Source organism: Zootoca vivipara, chromosome 2, assembly GCF_965207765.1.
Source record: "Zootoca vivipara chromosome 2, rZooViv2.hap1.1, whole genome shotgun sequence".
NCBI lineage: Eukaryota > Metazoa > Chordata > Lepidosauria > Squamata > Lacertidae > Zootoca > Zootoca vivipara.
The window spans coordinates 23,449,459-23,464,254 of NC_142584.1; positions in this window are offsets into that span (position 1 = coordinate 23,449,459).

A 14,796-nucleotide genomic window follows, 5' to 3' on the forward strand; every position below is an offset into this window, starting at 1 on the left:
AGGGGCACTTTCCCCTGCATTTCATTTGAGCCACTGCAAATCTGTGCCCATCATACACAAAATAGTTTGGCTTGCATAACTCTGCAGTTTGTTGAAAGACAGTTGCAAGTACAGCCGCAGTAAATGACCACTAAAGGCTGAGTAAGTGGGGTCATGGGAACATAAAGAGAGGGATTTGATGTCATGCTGTTACAGACTTTCTGTCAGCGCTTGTCCCCAGAGCCAATCAGGGGAGGGGAGAGGGAAAAGGCCCCCATTGCACCAGCAAAAATTCTTTGCATGTGCTTCCACTTGCAGGACCAGTAAGTTGAATCCATCCCAGATCATTTGTCTTATACCAGTTCAGACCATTGGTCCGCCCAGCTCAGCTAGAGGCGTGTTCCTCAATTGCCTCCTGAGATAGATGGATGCCAGCAGTAATACAGTACACTAACTGCTAGTGACTCTCTAGGGCTGCAGCAGACATGTTTCACAGCCCTACTTGGAGAGGGCAGGGAATTGAACTGGGAGCTATTTGCATGCAGTGTATCTGCTCTGCCACTGAATTATAGCCTCTTCTTCCTTATATCCAAGCAAATTACCCTTCATTGGCTTTAGTGCAAGAGTAGACTCTATTTTTTAACAGTGCAATAGAGGGACAGTTTTTACTTGCTACAATCTGTGAGCACAGGGACTCTGAGTCACTTTATCCTTTATCTACAATGTTTTACAGGCCAGTGATAATCTAAATTCAATGCATCCTAGCTGTCTTTCTCGTGCTCTCTCTCTCTCTCTCTCTCTCTTAACCTGTTTAATCCTTTTAAGTTCAAGGATTTGCAAAGCAAATATTATAAAAGATGAAAGGTAGGTCTGAGGAAATAAGCTTTGATAAGAAGCTTTTTTTATGGCTTGCAAACTCTGTTGTACTTGTGGCCCTTCCAGCTTGAAAGGCGCTGCTAATTTAGAAATCCTTATGCAAGCATCTAGTTGAACTAATATGATAGCTGAATGCAAATGACGAGCAGCCTGTTCAGTATAACAGACCCTCCAAGTGTCCCTATTTTCCAGGGACATCCCTGATTTATTTGTTTTTTTTTATCTTATATTTTGGAAATGTACATCCAGGTGTTTTTTCCCTTTAATTTTTTTGGGCGGCCACCAAGAGAGTGGGGCCCTAAGCTATAATAATAATAATAATAATAATAATAATAATAATAATAATAATAATAATTTATTCTTTATACCCCGCCCATCTGGCTGGGCTTCCCCAGCCACTCTGGGCGGCTTCCAACAGAAAAACAAAACACAGTAATCTACAAAACATTAAAAGCCTCCCTGAACAGGGCTGCTATAGCTTGTTTAGCTTATACATAAATCCGGCACTGGGGGCATCTGCCCCCCATCAACTAAAACAATAGAAATACATAACTAACTGACCAATCACATCAGTTCTGCGCGCGCGCACCCCCAAAGTCCTGCCTCCTCTAACAAAAAATCCTGCCTATGCCCATGGGTGGAGATGGTCTCACCTAGCTGTGGGGGCCGGTGTGGCCTAGCACAGTGTTTCCCAACCTTGTGCCTCCAGCTGTTTTTGGACTACAACTCCCATCATCCCTAGCTAGCAAGACCAGTGGTCAGGAATGATGGGAATTGTAGTCACAAAACATCTGGAGGCACAAGGTTGGGAAACACTGGTCTAGCAGAAGGCTACACTAGCCTGCATGGTATTGGGAGACGTGTGTGACATCACATGCTTACAACGCATCACCTCCCTCCCCCCCCCATCTTGGGGGCAACCTGCTGCCTCTGACCTCTTAGTTGAATCTGGCCCAGAGACTTGGCTATATGAGGAAGAGCCAAAACATTCAGGTTTTCCAAATGGAGGGACAGGAGCAAAAACTCTCCTTCCTTCTGCTGACAACAATCGCTTTCTGAGCAAGATCTGTTTCTTCTCCGCCTCACACCTCCTTGTCCTTGCTTCGGGAGCAGGCACAGAGCACACATCAACTGTTTAACAAGTCCTGTCTGAGGAATCTCGGCTTGAAACCCATGTGCTCTAATCCTATTAAATATGCACCGGCTTCCATAACTGAGCTTCCCCGCTCTCACTCCCCCCCCCTCCCCACTCCTTCATCCGTCTTATTCCGAGGCCTTTTCCAGCTTGAAAAACCATTGCTCATTTTGGCAGGGGGCCCTGCTGCTCCCCCCCTTTTTTCTTTTTGCAGGGATTTGGGCAATGAATCAGCTACCTGCAGCTGTTCTCTAGCTTGCCACCCAAGTGCAGGAATTTCTAATATTAAAGTTATAAGGTACATTTCCCGAGGACTTGCTTAAAACAATGTAAAATCCTTCCTCCTGCACCTCGGAACTAATTTCAAATCTGACCTGAGCCCCAGTATCCCTTGCCCTGCCAGCCCTGCCCTTCTACAAAGGCAGAGGCTTTTTCAACCTCTTGCAATAGCCTCAGCGCTAGAAACCCTGGGTGACCTCTCTGGGTGGAGCATGTGAAAAGAAAAAAGCCAAACTTCATCTGACTGCTTTTAAACTTAAGTGATGTGTCAAGCTCTGTCATTAACAAGGAAGTTCCTGTGGCTAGCATCTATTTCCTACCCTGCCCCTTATTCTCAGGGCTGTTAACAGGTGACAGTTTTGTTCCACTTTTCCCCCCTCTCCTGACATTTGCTTCTCCTTGTCACCAACTTCACAGAAGGCTGTGCCAAGTGTGTGTCCGTATGTGTGTGGAGAGAGGGAGAAAAAGAGAGGGAGGGAGGGAGGGAGAGACTGTGTGTAATTCTGAGCCTCATAAACATGCAGACACATAGCCCTGGGAGTCTCAACATCCTTTGGGAAACTAATCTGTTAAATATCACCCTGGTAAACAGGAGACGCACGTGTCTTTACAGGTTGACTGCAAAGGCAAAAAGTTTTCTTGACTATACATGCACAACAGCTTCTCTGCTCTGTGCCCTGGAAATGTCACATGAGAAAGTAGGCACTGCCGTGCCATAAATCCCCCCCCCTTTTTTTTCCTTTGGGTCTGGGCAATATTAAAACCCTGGGTTCGAGTCTTCTCCCTCCAATTGTAGCACATGTTCCTGTGCTCTTCAAATCTAAACTCCCCTGATGGGCTTCACCAAATGCCACCCTTGCCATTGGTAGGGCTGTGCCCCAAGCTTCAGATCTGTAGCGGCATCAGGCAGAAGTTGTTCTTTTTAGGGTGTGGGAAGACAGAGATCTCAAAGGGGGAAAGTGCAACATCCTAGGTGGAAAATGACCTCCTTGGTGAGCCATCTAGTTCATTCTTCCTATCCTGCCTTTCGGACAGTTTCTCCTCTTAGCAGTGGCCTGATTCAGACACCCTAATCTTCAGCTGCTCACAATTTTGTTCTTCCATTAAAAAAAAAAAGAGATGGAAGTATAAGCACCAGAATTGACGGGGAATTTAATTTAATGCAATAGCATTGTGTGTAGCAATAAACCCAACATATGGAGTGCTTAACTTATGCGGGTGTGATTTCTGCATTTTTGTATGTTTCCTTTGCTGTCGTTGCTGTTCGGTTTTAAATTAATTATTTGTATTTTACGCGTTGTGACCAATTGTGACGGTTTATAGCTTTTAGCAATAAAGATTTCATTCATTCATTCATTCAACCCAGTATATCATGCAGATACGACCACATACCACTAGAAATAGAACATGTCTTTAAAATAGGGAGGGGTGAGCTTTAAAAAGGTGTTGCAAAGTGAAGAGCTTCTTTTATGTTTGGTGGTCTTGTAGGCACAAACGGACAAAGGGTATGCAGCACTACTGCATCACACAGTCCCTTTGAATCCCCAATTGATGTTCCTGATCATGCCCTAGAGACTGTAGTTTTGGCTGCCTCCCAAAGAGTGCATCATACATAGGATGCAGCTGTCCTGCAATATGGATGAAACATGAGGTTGGGTGGCCATCTGCCATGAATACTTTAGCTGAGGTTCCTGCATTCCAGAGGGTTGGACTACATGGCACTTGGGGTCCTTTCCAACTCTACAATTCTGTGATTCTATGATCAAAAGGGATGCAGAGCCTAGGGCTTGCTGATCAGAGGGTCGGCAGTTCGAACAACAATAGTGGTAGGCTGGTATAATTTATATGCCTTTATGAGAACTATCGGGACGCGGGTGCCGCTGTGGGTTGAACCACTGAGCCTAGGGCTTGCCGATCAGAAGGTTGGCGGTTCGAATCCCCACGGCGGGGTGAGCTCCTGTTGCTCGGTCCCTGCTCCTGCGAACCTAGCAGTTCGAAAGCATGTCAAAGTGCAAGTAGATAAATAGGTACCACTACAGTGGGAAGGTAAACGGCGTTTCCGTGTGCTGCTCTGGTTCGCCAGAAGCGGCTTTGTCATGCTGGCCACATGACTTGGAAGCTGTACGCCGGCTCCCTTGGCCAATAGAGCGAGATGAGCACCGCAACCCCAGAGTCGGTCACGACTGGACCTAATGGTCAGGGGTCCCTTTACCTCTACCTATGATCAAAATGCATATGAAGGGAAAAAATTCAAGGTGGTTCTGCTCCTCCATTTTATCCTCACCCACAACCCCACAAGGTAGGTTAGGCTGAGAATCTGTGACTGACCCAAGGCCAACCAACATGTTTCATGGCTGAGTGGGAATTTAAACCCTGCCCCCCCAGGTCCTATGCTGACACTCTTAACTACTACACACCACTGACTGCTTTGTTTACACGTTGAAATCCCATCTGCCACTTCACTAAGCCATCCCTATCAGCAATCACACCATGTTGCTCAACTTTAGGAACAAGTGCAAGGCAAAGCAAGGGTGGGGAAAACCCCTACATGTTAAGAAAAAGAAGCCAACCATTTGCTTCTCGTGGGCTTTCTTTGCCTGCAAATTGTAAAAGAAACCAGTACCCTCACGTCTGTTGCATTCCAGCAACAGCCCAACATCTTTGAGGCTCTGTAGTTCAACTCAGCTCTAAAAGAGATGGCTTAGCGAGATGAGAACTTTTCAACCTTGCCCGTGGCCTGCAAAGATTTCAGGGCCTTCTTCCTCCAGCCAGACTTCCACAACACCCCATCCCACCCCACCCTGCTACCCCCACCCGCTCCACTGCGTGTCTTTCCTGAAACTCTATGTTAATGGACAGAACACATACAGTCCCGGACAGCTGTGTTGAATGTGTGCCAAGCCGACCAGAATTCTAGGACAGGCACTTGATTAGCTCATTGCAGGTGGCACAAACAGCAAGACACACATACAAGGACAAAGAAATGCAGCCCACTCTCACACCCAGCGACTAGGATAATACAAGTCTCTTTTTTTCCCCTTTTGGGGGGAAACAGAAGAGTGGGGTGGAGGGGGAAGGAGGGGAGAGCTTCCGTCATGCAGTTGGCTTTATTCCTGGGGGCCCGCTCCTGTTCTTACCCAAGAGGAAACACTTCAGCCAAGAGAGAATTTGCAGTAATGGAATCTTGCTGCTATAAAATTGTTCCTTCGCACACTTGATATACAGTATTCTCTCGGATAGGACAGCCACTGTCACACACACAAAAAACACTCACGCAGACCTACACGTGTCTTCTTTACAGGAAGGAAAACAGGTTTGGGGAGGAGGAGGAGGAGGAGGAGGAGGAGGAGGAGGAGGAGGAGGAGGAGGAGGAGGAGGAAGAAGAAGAAGAAGAAGAAGAAGAAGAAGAAGAAGAAGAAGAAGAAGAAGAAGAAGAAGAAGAAGAAGAAGAGCTTTCCACCGTTCATGAATCCTGAAGTTCATTTTGCAGCTCCCGAAATGCAGCTACAGAGCCTGATTTGCTTTTTACTACAGATTGAATTTTAAAGCGAGTTCATTCTCAACCCCCCACTCCACTGTTTTTCTTTAAAAAAATATATTTTCCTCTATAGCACATAGTCAAATGGACCTGAGCAAATGAAGAAGAGGGATGGGGGCAGGACTTTCAAAAAGGAAAAAACAACAAAAACAGGGATAGCCAACATAGCACTCTCCAGATGTTGTGCACTCCCCACCTTGTCTTAGAAGCTAAAGCCAACATTTCACCTGCTTATTTCATTTACTGAAATGCAACGTCTGTTGTGTTCTTTATTATTGTTGGCATACCAAAATTAAGATGTAAAAAAACCCCCCAAAATACATATAGGTTTGCTGTATGTCCTTATAATCTACCACAAGGGTGGCCAAGGTGGTACCTCCCAGATCCTGTGTAGACTTCTGCTCCATTATTCCTGACCATTTACCATGCTCCTTGGGGCCGACATGAGTTTCAACCCACAACATCTGGAGGGAAAAACGTTTGCTAACTCTGAACTACCATATAGCACTTTCACTATTTTATCTATTTATTCATAAAAATATTTATAGGCCACTCTTTCATTTAAAAAATATATCAAAACAGTTAACATTTTTTTTTAAAAAAAACCCAGTAAAAACCTATTTCAAAAGTTAAAAACAGACATCAATTAATCATGGTGGAATGGTGGAATGGAACCAATATTTTCTTGGTTGCCTGCAGAGGCATGGAAGAACAGAAACATTTTCAGCAGGCATTGATAAGTCGGCACAGAAGGTGCCTGCTGAATCTCTAATGGCAGAGTTGTCTACAGTTCTGGGCCGGACTATATTTTGAAAAAAAAAAATGAACGAATTCTTATGCCCCACAAATAACCCAGAGATGCATTTTAAATAAAAGGACACATTCTACTCATGTAAAAACAACAGGCAGGCACCACAAATAACCCAGAGATGCATTTTAAATAAAAGGACACATTCTACTCATGTAAAAACATGGTGATTCCTGGACCGTCCGCGGGCCGGATTTAGAAGGCGATTGGGCCGCATCTAGTTTGGGGACCCCTGCTGTAGTACCCTGGACCTAAGTTGCTCAGGGCTTTGTAAATTAATACGAGGGCCTTGAACCTGGCTCAGAAGTATGATCCACCTTGATGTAGCCTGTTCTTCCTTTAGGACCTCCTGTTCCAGGATCCTGTCCGGCACTTATGCAGGTGCACTCTCTGTTCTTCCTTGCTGTTCTTTCTTACCATTACTAGGTAATATGATTGAAATAAGCCTGATTTCTTTCAGCTCAGGTAACTAGTGAGTCTTTGTTTCGCATTATCTATTCATTGACCTTTAAAGGGCAATGCAAAAGGAATGGGGGAGACGCATAACTCATGTGCTATTATGTTGTTATGAGTTTGGCTGTCTCGATTACCATGAACAGACTGATCCTATGGAATTTGCTTCCCAATGTTGATGGGAGATCAAGATTGTAAAAGAAAGGGTTTAAATAGTCCTTGGTGTCCTGGAATCCCTCTCTAGCCTCGGAAATGTCACACTCATCATAAGTTGAGGGAGGGACAGAGAGAGAAAATAAAAGCGATTTGGCAGTTTTGACTCAGGAGGGAGAGTGGTGAACTTTTGGATGGAGTGAGCTGGATAAGAAGCAGCTCAAAGAGCTGCAAGCATACAAACTGCTGCTTTGGTAATCTGATGCAGGAATAGTAAATCTGATGCAGGAATAGTAAATCTGATGCAGGAATTACCGCACTTTAGTTTTGCTGCCTGCCTGTTGTAGGAGTCTATGTGCTGTCATCCTGCTCTGCTCTTTAGATCCGCAAACCAAGGACGGTATGGAGATAAAATATACCACAAAGATAAAATAAATCTTCTGTACAACACTAGTCCAGGATTTCTCACCACTCAAACAGGGACTGCTAACAGTAGTTGCATTGCATCATTGTTTCTTAAAGGGTTGGAATAAAGCTCCAAGTTATCTCTTCCTGGCATAGCTGCCAAGTCTCCCGTATTCCCCGGGAAACCCCCATTTTTCCAGCCGTTTCCCGCTGGCAGCCCGGATTTTTAAAAAAAACCTGTAAATCCCCGAATTATTACTGGCCCGGGGAGGCTCCTTCTGCGCATGTCTGGAGTTTCTGGACATGCGCAGAAGCGATTTTTGGTGCTGCGGCCATTTTGGAAATGGGCAGAGGATGCATAGAAGTGACTTCTGGTGCTGCTCTGCCCAGTTCCAAAATGACCGCAGCGTGATTTCCGGCGCTGCGGCCATTTTGGAAATGGGAAGAACATGCGTAGAAGCGACTTTCGGTGCTGCTCTGCAGCGCAACTTCCGATCCTGGATTTTTCAATCTGGGAATTGGCACCTATGCTTCCTGGAAGTAGGGGGGGGGAATCAAAATTTGCCCCACTGCCTGCTTTGAAAACCAAATAGGTGACAGTGGACACAGTGCCAGATTTATATATTAGCGAAACAAGCTATAGCTTAGGGCCCCACTCTCTTGGGGGCCCCAAAAAATTCAAAGGGGAAAAAGCTGGATGTACATTTCCAAAATATAAGATAAAAAACAAATAAAATAAAACCTTTATACAGCACCAGTGTTTTGTGTTGTGTAGGCTCCCATGATGTAAGTAATGGGCTCCACTTGCTAGCCTGCTCTCTAAAATATCACTGGTTTGCTAATTTCTATATACAGAGTGCCTACATTTTGTTATGTGCAAATGGCTTTAGATACCTATTAGGTCCATAAATTACCGTATAGGTAAAGGTAAAGGGACCCCTGACCATTAGGTCCAGTTGTGACCGACTCTGGGGTTGCGGCGCTCATCTCACGTTATCTCACGTTGGGGTGGCCAACTCCTAAGAGACTGCAATCTACTCACAGAGTTAAAACTGGCAGTGATCTACCCCCCTTTTTGGGGTTCAGGTCAAAGTCAGGAGGTAAAATGTTGAGCTTTTTTTTTAGGGGAGCCACAGTTGTTCAACTTCTTTGGGGGGAGCCAATGATCTACCAGTGATCTGCCATTAGATCACGATCTACCTGTTGGACATGCCATTATATAGCATATATTCAACACCAAAAACACAGTGGTGATTTGTTGTTGACAAAGCACAGCTGGACATATAAAGTACCCCATTTCCTTCAGTAGCTTAGGGCCTCATCAAACCTAAATCCGGCCCTGAGAGGACAGGAACAGTCAAATATGAAGTAGTAAAACAACAACAACATTATCAAGGAGTTCCGAGGGCACAGGGAAAATCACAAACATTTACCCTCTCAAGATTGAATTCCATGATGGAAGAAGGCAGGGTATAAATGGAGCAAATAAATAAACTCAACCAAACACAGCAGAACCATGAATTGAGCCTGGCTCATCAAAGGCCAAGGGAAGCAAGTGATGCCATGAATGGTTAGTGAAGGAGCAGAGTTTCAAAAATATCTTCCAGTCTGTATCTGAATTTTGTTTTACCCAGGCCCTAATCTTCACTCTTTTTTTTCTGGACGGGCACAATGAACCTCCCTTCAACTGACTAATCTTTGTTGCACAGAGATTTCTAAGCTGCCTGCCTACCTTCAAAGCATATGCTGACATGACTAGCCGACCTTGGTTTTAACCCTGCCAGACATCCTTACAGTAGCTTATGTCTTTGTGCCAAGTATGCCTGCAAAGTCTTATATAGATATTCCCCGAAGAGGAATGCCCTAATGCAGTCGATCTCAGTGGAACTCGCTATTAGTACCAATCAGCTGCTCGGGGTTGTCAGTGAGCCCTGTTTGTAAGGGAACAATTAGGAGATCATTTTTAAGCTCCCAGTTGTTCCTTTGGAGCCATGTCCTTGTATATCACATACCTGGTGTCACATAGAATGCCAGGTGTGGAAAAGGTTAGGGAAATTGTGAGGAAATTGTCCCTTCCAGCTCATGAAAAGTGACAGGGGTGCCTGAAGGTACCTACTGATTTTAGATAAATTCCTCGCTGTTAATCCCTCTCTCCCTCCCCAGCTCTCTCTCTTTCCTTTTTCTGTTTTCTGGAAGTAGAAGTATTTGTGTGCACTATTATTATTATTAAAGGTAAAGGTAAAGGGCCCCTGACCATCAGGTCCAGTCGTGTCCGACTGGGGTTGCGGCGCTCATCTCGCTCTATAGGCCAAGGGAGCCGGCATTTGTCCGCAGACAGCTTCCGGGTCATGTGGCCAGCATGACAAAGCTGCTTCTGGCGAACCAGAGCAGCGCATGGAAACGCTGTTTACCTTCCCGCCAGAGCGGTCCATATTTATCTACTTGCACTTTGATGTGCTTTCGAACTGCTAGGTGGGCAGGAGCTGGGACCGAGCAACAGGAGCTCACCCCGTAGCAGAGATTCAAACCGCCGACCTTCTGATCAGCAAGCCCTAGGCTCTGTGGTTTAATCCACAGCGCCACCTGGGTCCCTTATTATTATTATTATTATTATTATTATTATTATTATTATTATTATTACCCAGTGCTAAACCAGAACAAAGGAATCATGCCTGAATAGCTTTAATTTCAAGATCAACAGGGACACTTCTGCGAATTCAGGCTTTAGCCAAAGTGCATGGATAAACAAGGGCAGTGCTAGCCTCATATTGTAGCAATCTTCTGGTCACAGCCATTAATTGTATCCTGCTGCTCTTGTAATCTGACCAAATATATGTAGAACACATTTCCCTCCTAGGAACACTTGCTGAAGATGCATTTAACTCCTTCGTCTCCAAGCCTCCCAGCTCCTCCAGAGATCAGATATTGAGGGAAAAGGACAAAGGTGCCCAGGGTGAATCATCAGAAGGTCATCATGGCTTTCAAACCCCATTCTCCCCCCCACCCAACTTCCTTCCTAAACCAAAGGCAGGGGATTTGCTGCTGTCACAAATACTGGTGGGAAGCCACTCCAGCTTCTCAGTGGAAGGAGGATATTGTCCCAGCTGGGAGCTTCCTTACTTGAAAGGCAACTGACATATCTGGACCTATGCTCTTATTTTTATTTTTATTTGGAAGGCAACATGCAGTGCATGCCTTTAATGGTGTGAAGACTGAGTGGGGGGCTGTCACCATTTTCTTTACAGCATACTTTTATTTTATTTTTTAAGGTCATTGCAAACCAGGAACAAGCCTTTCCATCCATACTTTCCTTTAAAACAACAGCACCATGTGTACGTCTGGCACAAGATGGCCAAGCCATCTTAGTTTCAGCTCTGATCACTGGTTAAACTGCTGCCTGGTTTGCCTGGCAGTCATATAATGCTTGGATGTCCCATTAAAGAATATCATATTTCACATGGGCAACAACACAGCAGTCCGGTCCCTTCTCTACTATCCCAGGCTCCTGTTCCAACCATGGTTAACCCTAGATCAGGCATCCCCAAACTTCGGCCCTCCAGATGTTTTGGACTACAATTCCCATCATCCCTGACCACTGGTCCTGTTAGCTAGGGATTGTGGGAGTTGTAGGCTGCCAAAACATCTGGAGGGCCACAGTTTGGGGATGCCTGCCCTAGATCTCCAAAACCATCTCTTAAAACAATGAAACAGGCAGTTGCATCTAGCCAAATTGCTCTTCGTTGCCTTCCTTTCCCCTGTTTATGCAAGCATAAAACTTTCTGCAGCAGCGGTCATCATGTTTTCCTAAAAGGTAAAGCCTCTGACTGACCCAGCAAGGGAGAGAGCAGTGAATCTCCCCTGCCTTTGCTCCTGCCTCCAATTACAAAACAGCTGTTGTAAAAGATACCCAAGAGTTCATCTACTCCAGAACCCTACCTTGACACAGGGATGAAATAACCCTCGGTCAACCCATCCCAGACAGGTGTTTGCCCAACCTCAAGGAGATTACCCTTACCTAGCCTTGAGGCACTCTCTGCAAACATAGGCTTAGCTTTCTGTGCCCTTGCTAATGAGCTAAGTGCCTCCCCCAGCATTTCATACAGTTTCAATTACCCACGGCTTTCACCAGCTCCTTCATTTCCTGTCCTAAAATTCTGCCCTGGACTGGGAGCTGTTAAACGGGCTGCATTTCAAGGCAAGGGAGCCCTTTCTCCGCGGCTGGGGGGGGGGGGGGGAAAGCCAGTTTGCAAACAACTGTTTCTTGTAGAACCACCATGACGAGTTCTTATCTACCCACAATGAAACTGTAATTCCTTCTCCTCTGTCCTTCCCCACCCTGCTCTCAGCCTTTGGGAAAGTGGAAAGAAGCTGTCATATAAAGGACAGTGGCTACAGCAAAATTCAGGTATGGAGGGTATGAAGAGAGCCTACAATCAGGTGGTATATGAGAAGTCGAAGATCTTGTTTTGTTAGGCAGACAAGAGCAGAAAGGCAGGTTCTTGGTTTTTCTATAGCCTTCCCAATGCAGGGGTTTGACGCAGTCCACTATTGGCAGGGGCTCTGATTCCTTCCTTCACCTGGTGGGGGCATCGAGACTTGAACACACGTTCTAAGAAGCTTGCTGAGCTAAAAGACACTCTTAATATTTGTGTATGTGCGCATAAGTTTAATATTTCCTATACACCAGAGATGCTATTTGCCCCATGAAGGAAAAAGGCCCAATTGGTGTGCGGAGAACAGCATGGGGGGGGATGACGCAGGGTTGCCATATGTCCTCTTTTTCCAGGACATTTCCTCTTTTCCGTGGTGAGAGCGGTCCTAGAGATCCATAGTTGAAAATCAGCAAATATGTCCTCTTCAAAATATGGCAACCCTAGAGGGGTAGGTTGCCACTTTGTTCTGGCAAAATACAGGACAGGGTGGGGAGATTGGGAGGGGTGGCTAATACCCCAGAGGACAGGATCACACTTCAAAATGACCTTAACAGATTAGACAACTGGGCCAAAGCAAACAAGATGAATTTTAACAAGGAGAAATGTAAGGTACTACACTTAGGCAAAAAAAATGAAAGGCACAAATACAGGATGGGTGACACCTGGCTTGAGAGCAGTACATGTGAAAAGGATCTAGGAGTCCTGGTAGACCACAAACTTGACATGAGTCAGCAGTGTGATGCAGCAGCTAAAAAAGCCAATGCAATTCTGGGCTGCATCAATAGGAGTATAGCATCTAGATCTAGGGAAGTAATAGTACCACTGTATTCGGCTCTGGTCAGACCTCACCTGGAGTACTGTGTCCAGTTCTGGGCACCACAGTTCAAGAAGGATACTGACAAGCTGGAATGTGTCCAGAAGAGGGAAACCAAAATGGTCAAAGGCCTGGAAACGATGCCTTATGAGGAACGGCTTAGGGAGCTGGGTATGTTTAGCCTGGAGAAGAGAAGGTTAAGGGGTGATATGATAGCCATGTTCAAATATATAAAAGGATGTCATATAGAGGAGGGAGAAAGGTTGTTTTCTGCTGCTCCAGAGAAGCGGACATGGAGCAATGGATTCAAACTGCAAGAAAGAAGATTCCACCTCAACATTAGGAAGAACTTCCTGACAGTAAGAGCTGTTCGGCAGTGGAATTTGCTACCAAGGAGTGTGGTGGAGTCTCCTTCTTTGGAGGTCTTTAAGCAGAGGCTTGACAGGCATATGTCAAGAATGCTTTGATGGTGTTTCCTGGCAGGGGGTTGGACTGGATGGCCCTTGTGGTCTCTTCCAACTCTATGATTCTATGACTCCCCCCCCCCAAAAAAAATCTGGTGCTGAAGTGGCAATCCATTGCAATCTATTGCAGCCTAACAGGATGGCCCCTCAGGAATTTGTTATGTATGTACACACACAGGCACGCACACACACACACACACAAAATAGTAAAAACCAAAAATAAATTTAAAAAATCCTTCCAGTAACACCTTAGAGACCAACTAAGTTGGTCATTGGTAACAAAATAGTAAATCTGTCAGTGCTATGACCTTTCACACATGGGCATAGCCAGGATTTTTGTTAGGAGGGGGCAGGCCTTTTGTTGGGGAAGGGGGCAGAACCTCAGCTATGTGTATTTATTTTTGTTGATTTAGAGGGGTAGTTGCCCCTCCCTGCCCCCCGGCTACATCCGTGCTTTCACACACGCACACACACACACACACACAGAAGATCCTTACCTTGGCGGGGGGGGGGGAGAGAGACCCGAAATACAGGACAAAACTGTTTCAAAACAGGAAGTAGCATTTTACATTGAAATAAGGGACAACCCTGTATTATACAGGACAGGTGGCAACCCTAGAGCCCCAATCCAAATCCTACCCACTGCTACCATGCAGTGCTATTTGTGCTTTTATATCTATCTATCTATCTATCTGGGACCCAGGTGGCGCTGTGGTTAAACCACTGAGCCTAGGGCTTGCTGATCAGAAGGTCGGCGGTTCGAATCCCTGTGACGGGGTGAGCTCCTGTTGCTTGGTCCCAGCTCCTGCCAACCTAGCAGTTCGAAAGCACGTCAAAGTGCAAGTAGATAAATAGGAACCGCTACAGCGGGAAGGTAAACGGCGTTTCCATGTGCTGCTCTGGTTCGCCAGAAGCGGCTTTGTCATGCTGGCCACATGACCTGGAAGCTATACGCCGGCTCCCTCGGCCAATAATGCGAGATGAGCGCGCAACCCCGGAGTCAGTCACGACTGGACCTAATGGTCAGGGGTCCCTTTACCTTTACCTCTATCTATCTATCTATCTATCTATCTATCTATCTATCTATCTATCTAAGATCCTTTCAGGTCTGGGTTGGCTCTAAGTTCTCAATGCCAAACCTGCAGAGTGGAATACAACATAGCTAAATGGGGTGTGCTTGCAAGGGACAGAGTCCTGCTTGTGCAATGGGATGTTCTTCCCTCCTCTGCCCTGTGCAACCCTTAAAGCTGTTGAGAGGGTTGGAGGACCCTCCAAAGCAGATTTAAGGGACACCATGGAAGGAGAGAAGGGAACGTCCCTCATTCCACATATGCAACAACTTAGTTGACTCCTGCCCCTCAGGAATCCCAGTTCAAGCCCCAATAACTGACAGTTGGGCAGCTGGAGTTTATTTTTTATTTCATTTGTAACATTTCTATTCCCCCTTGACTCCAAGGCA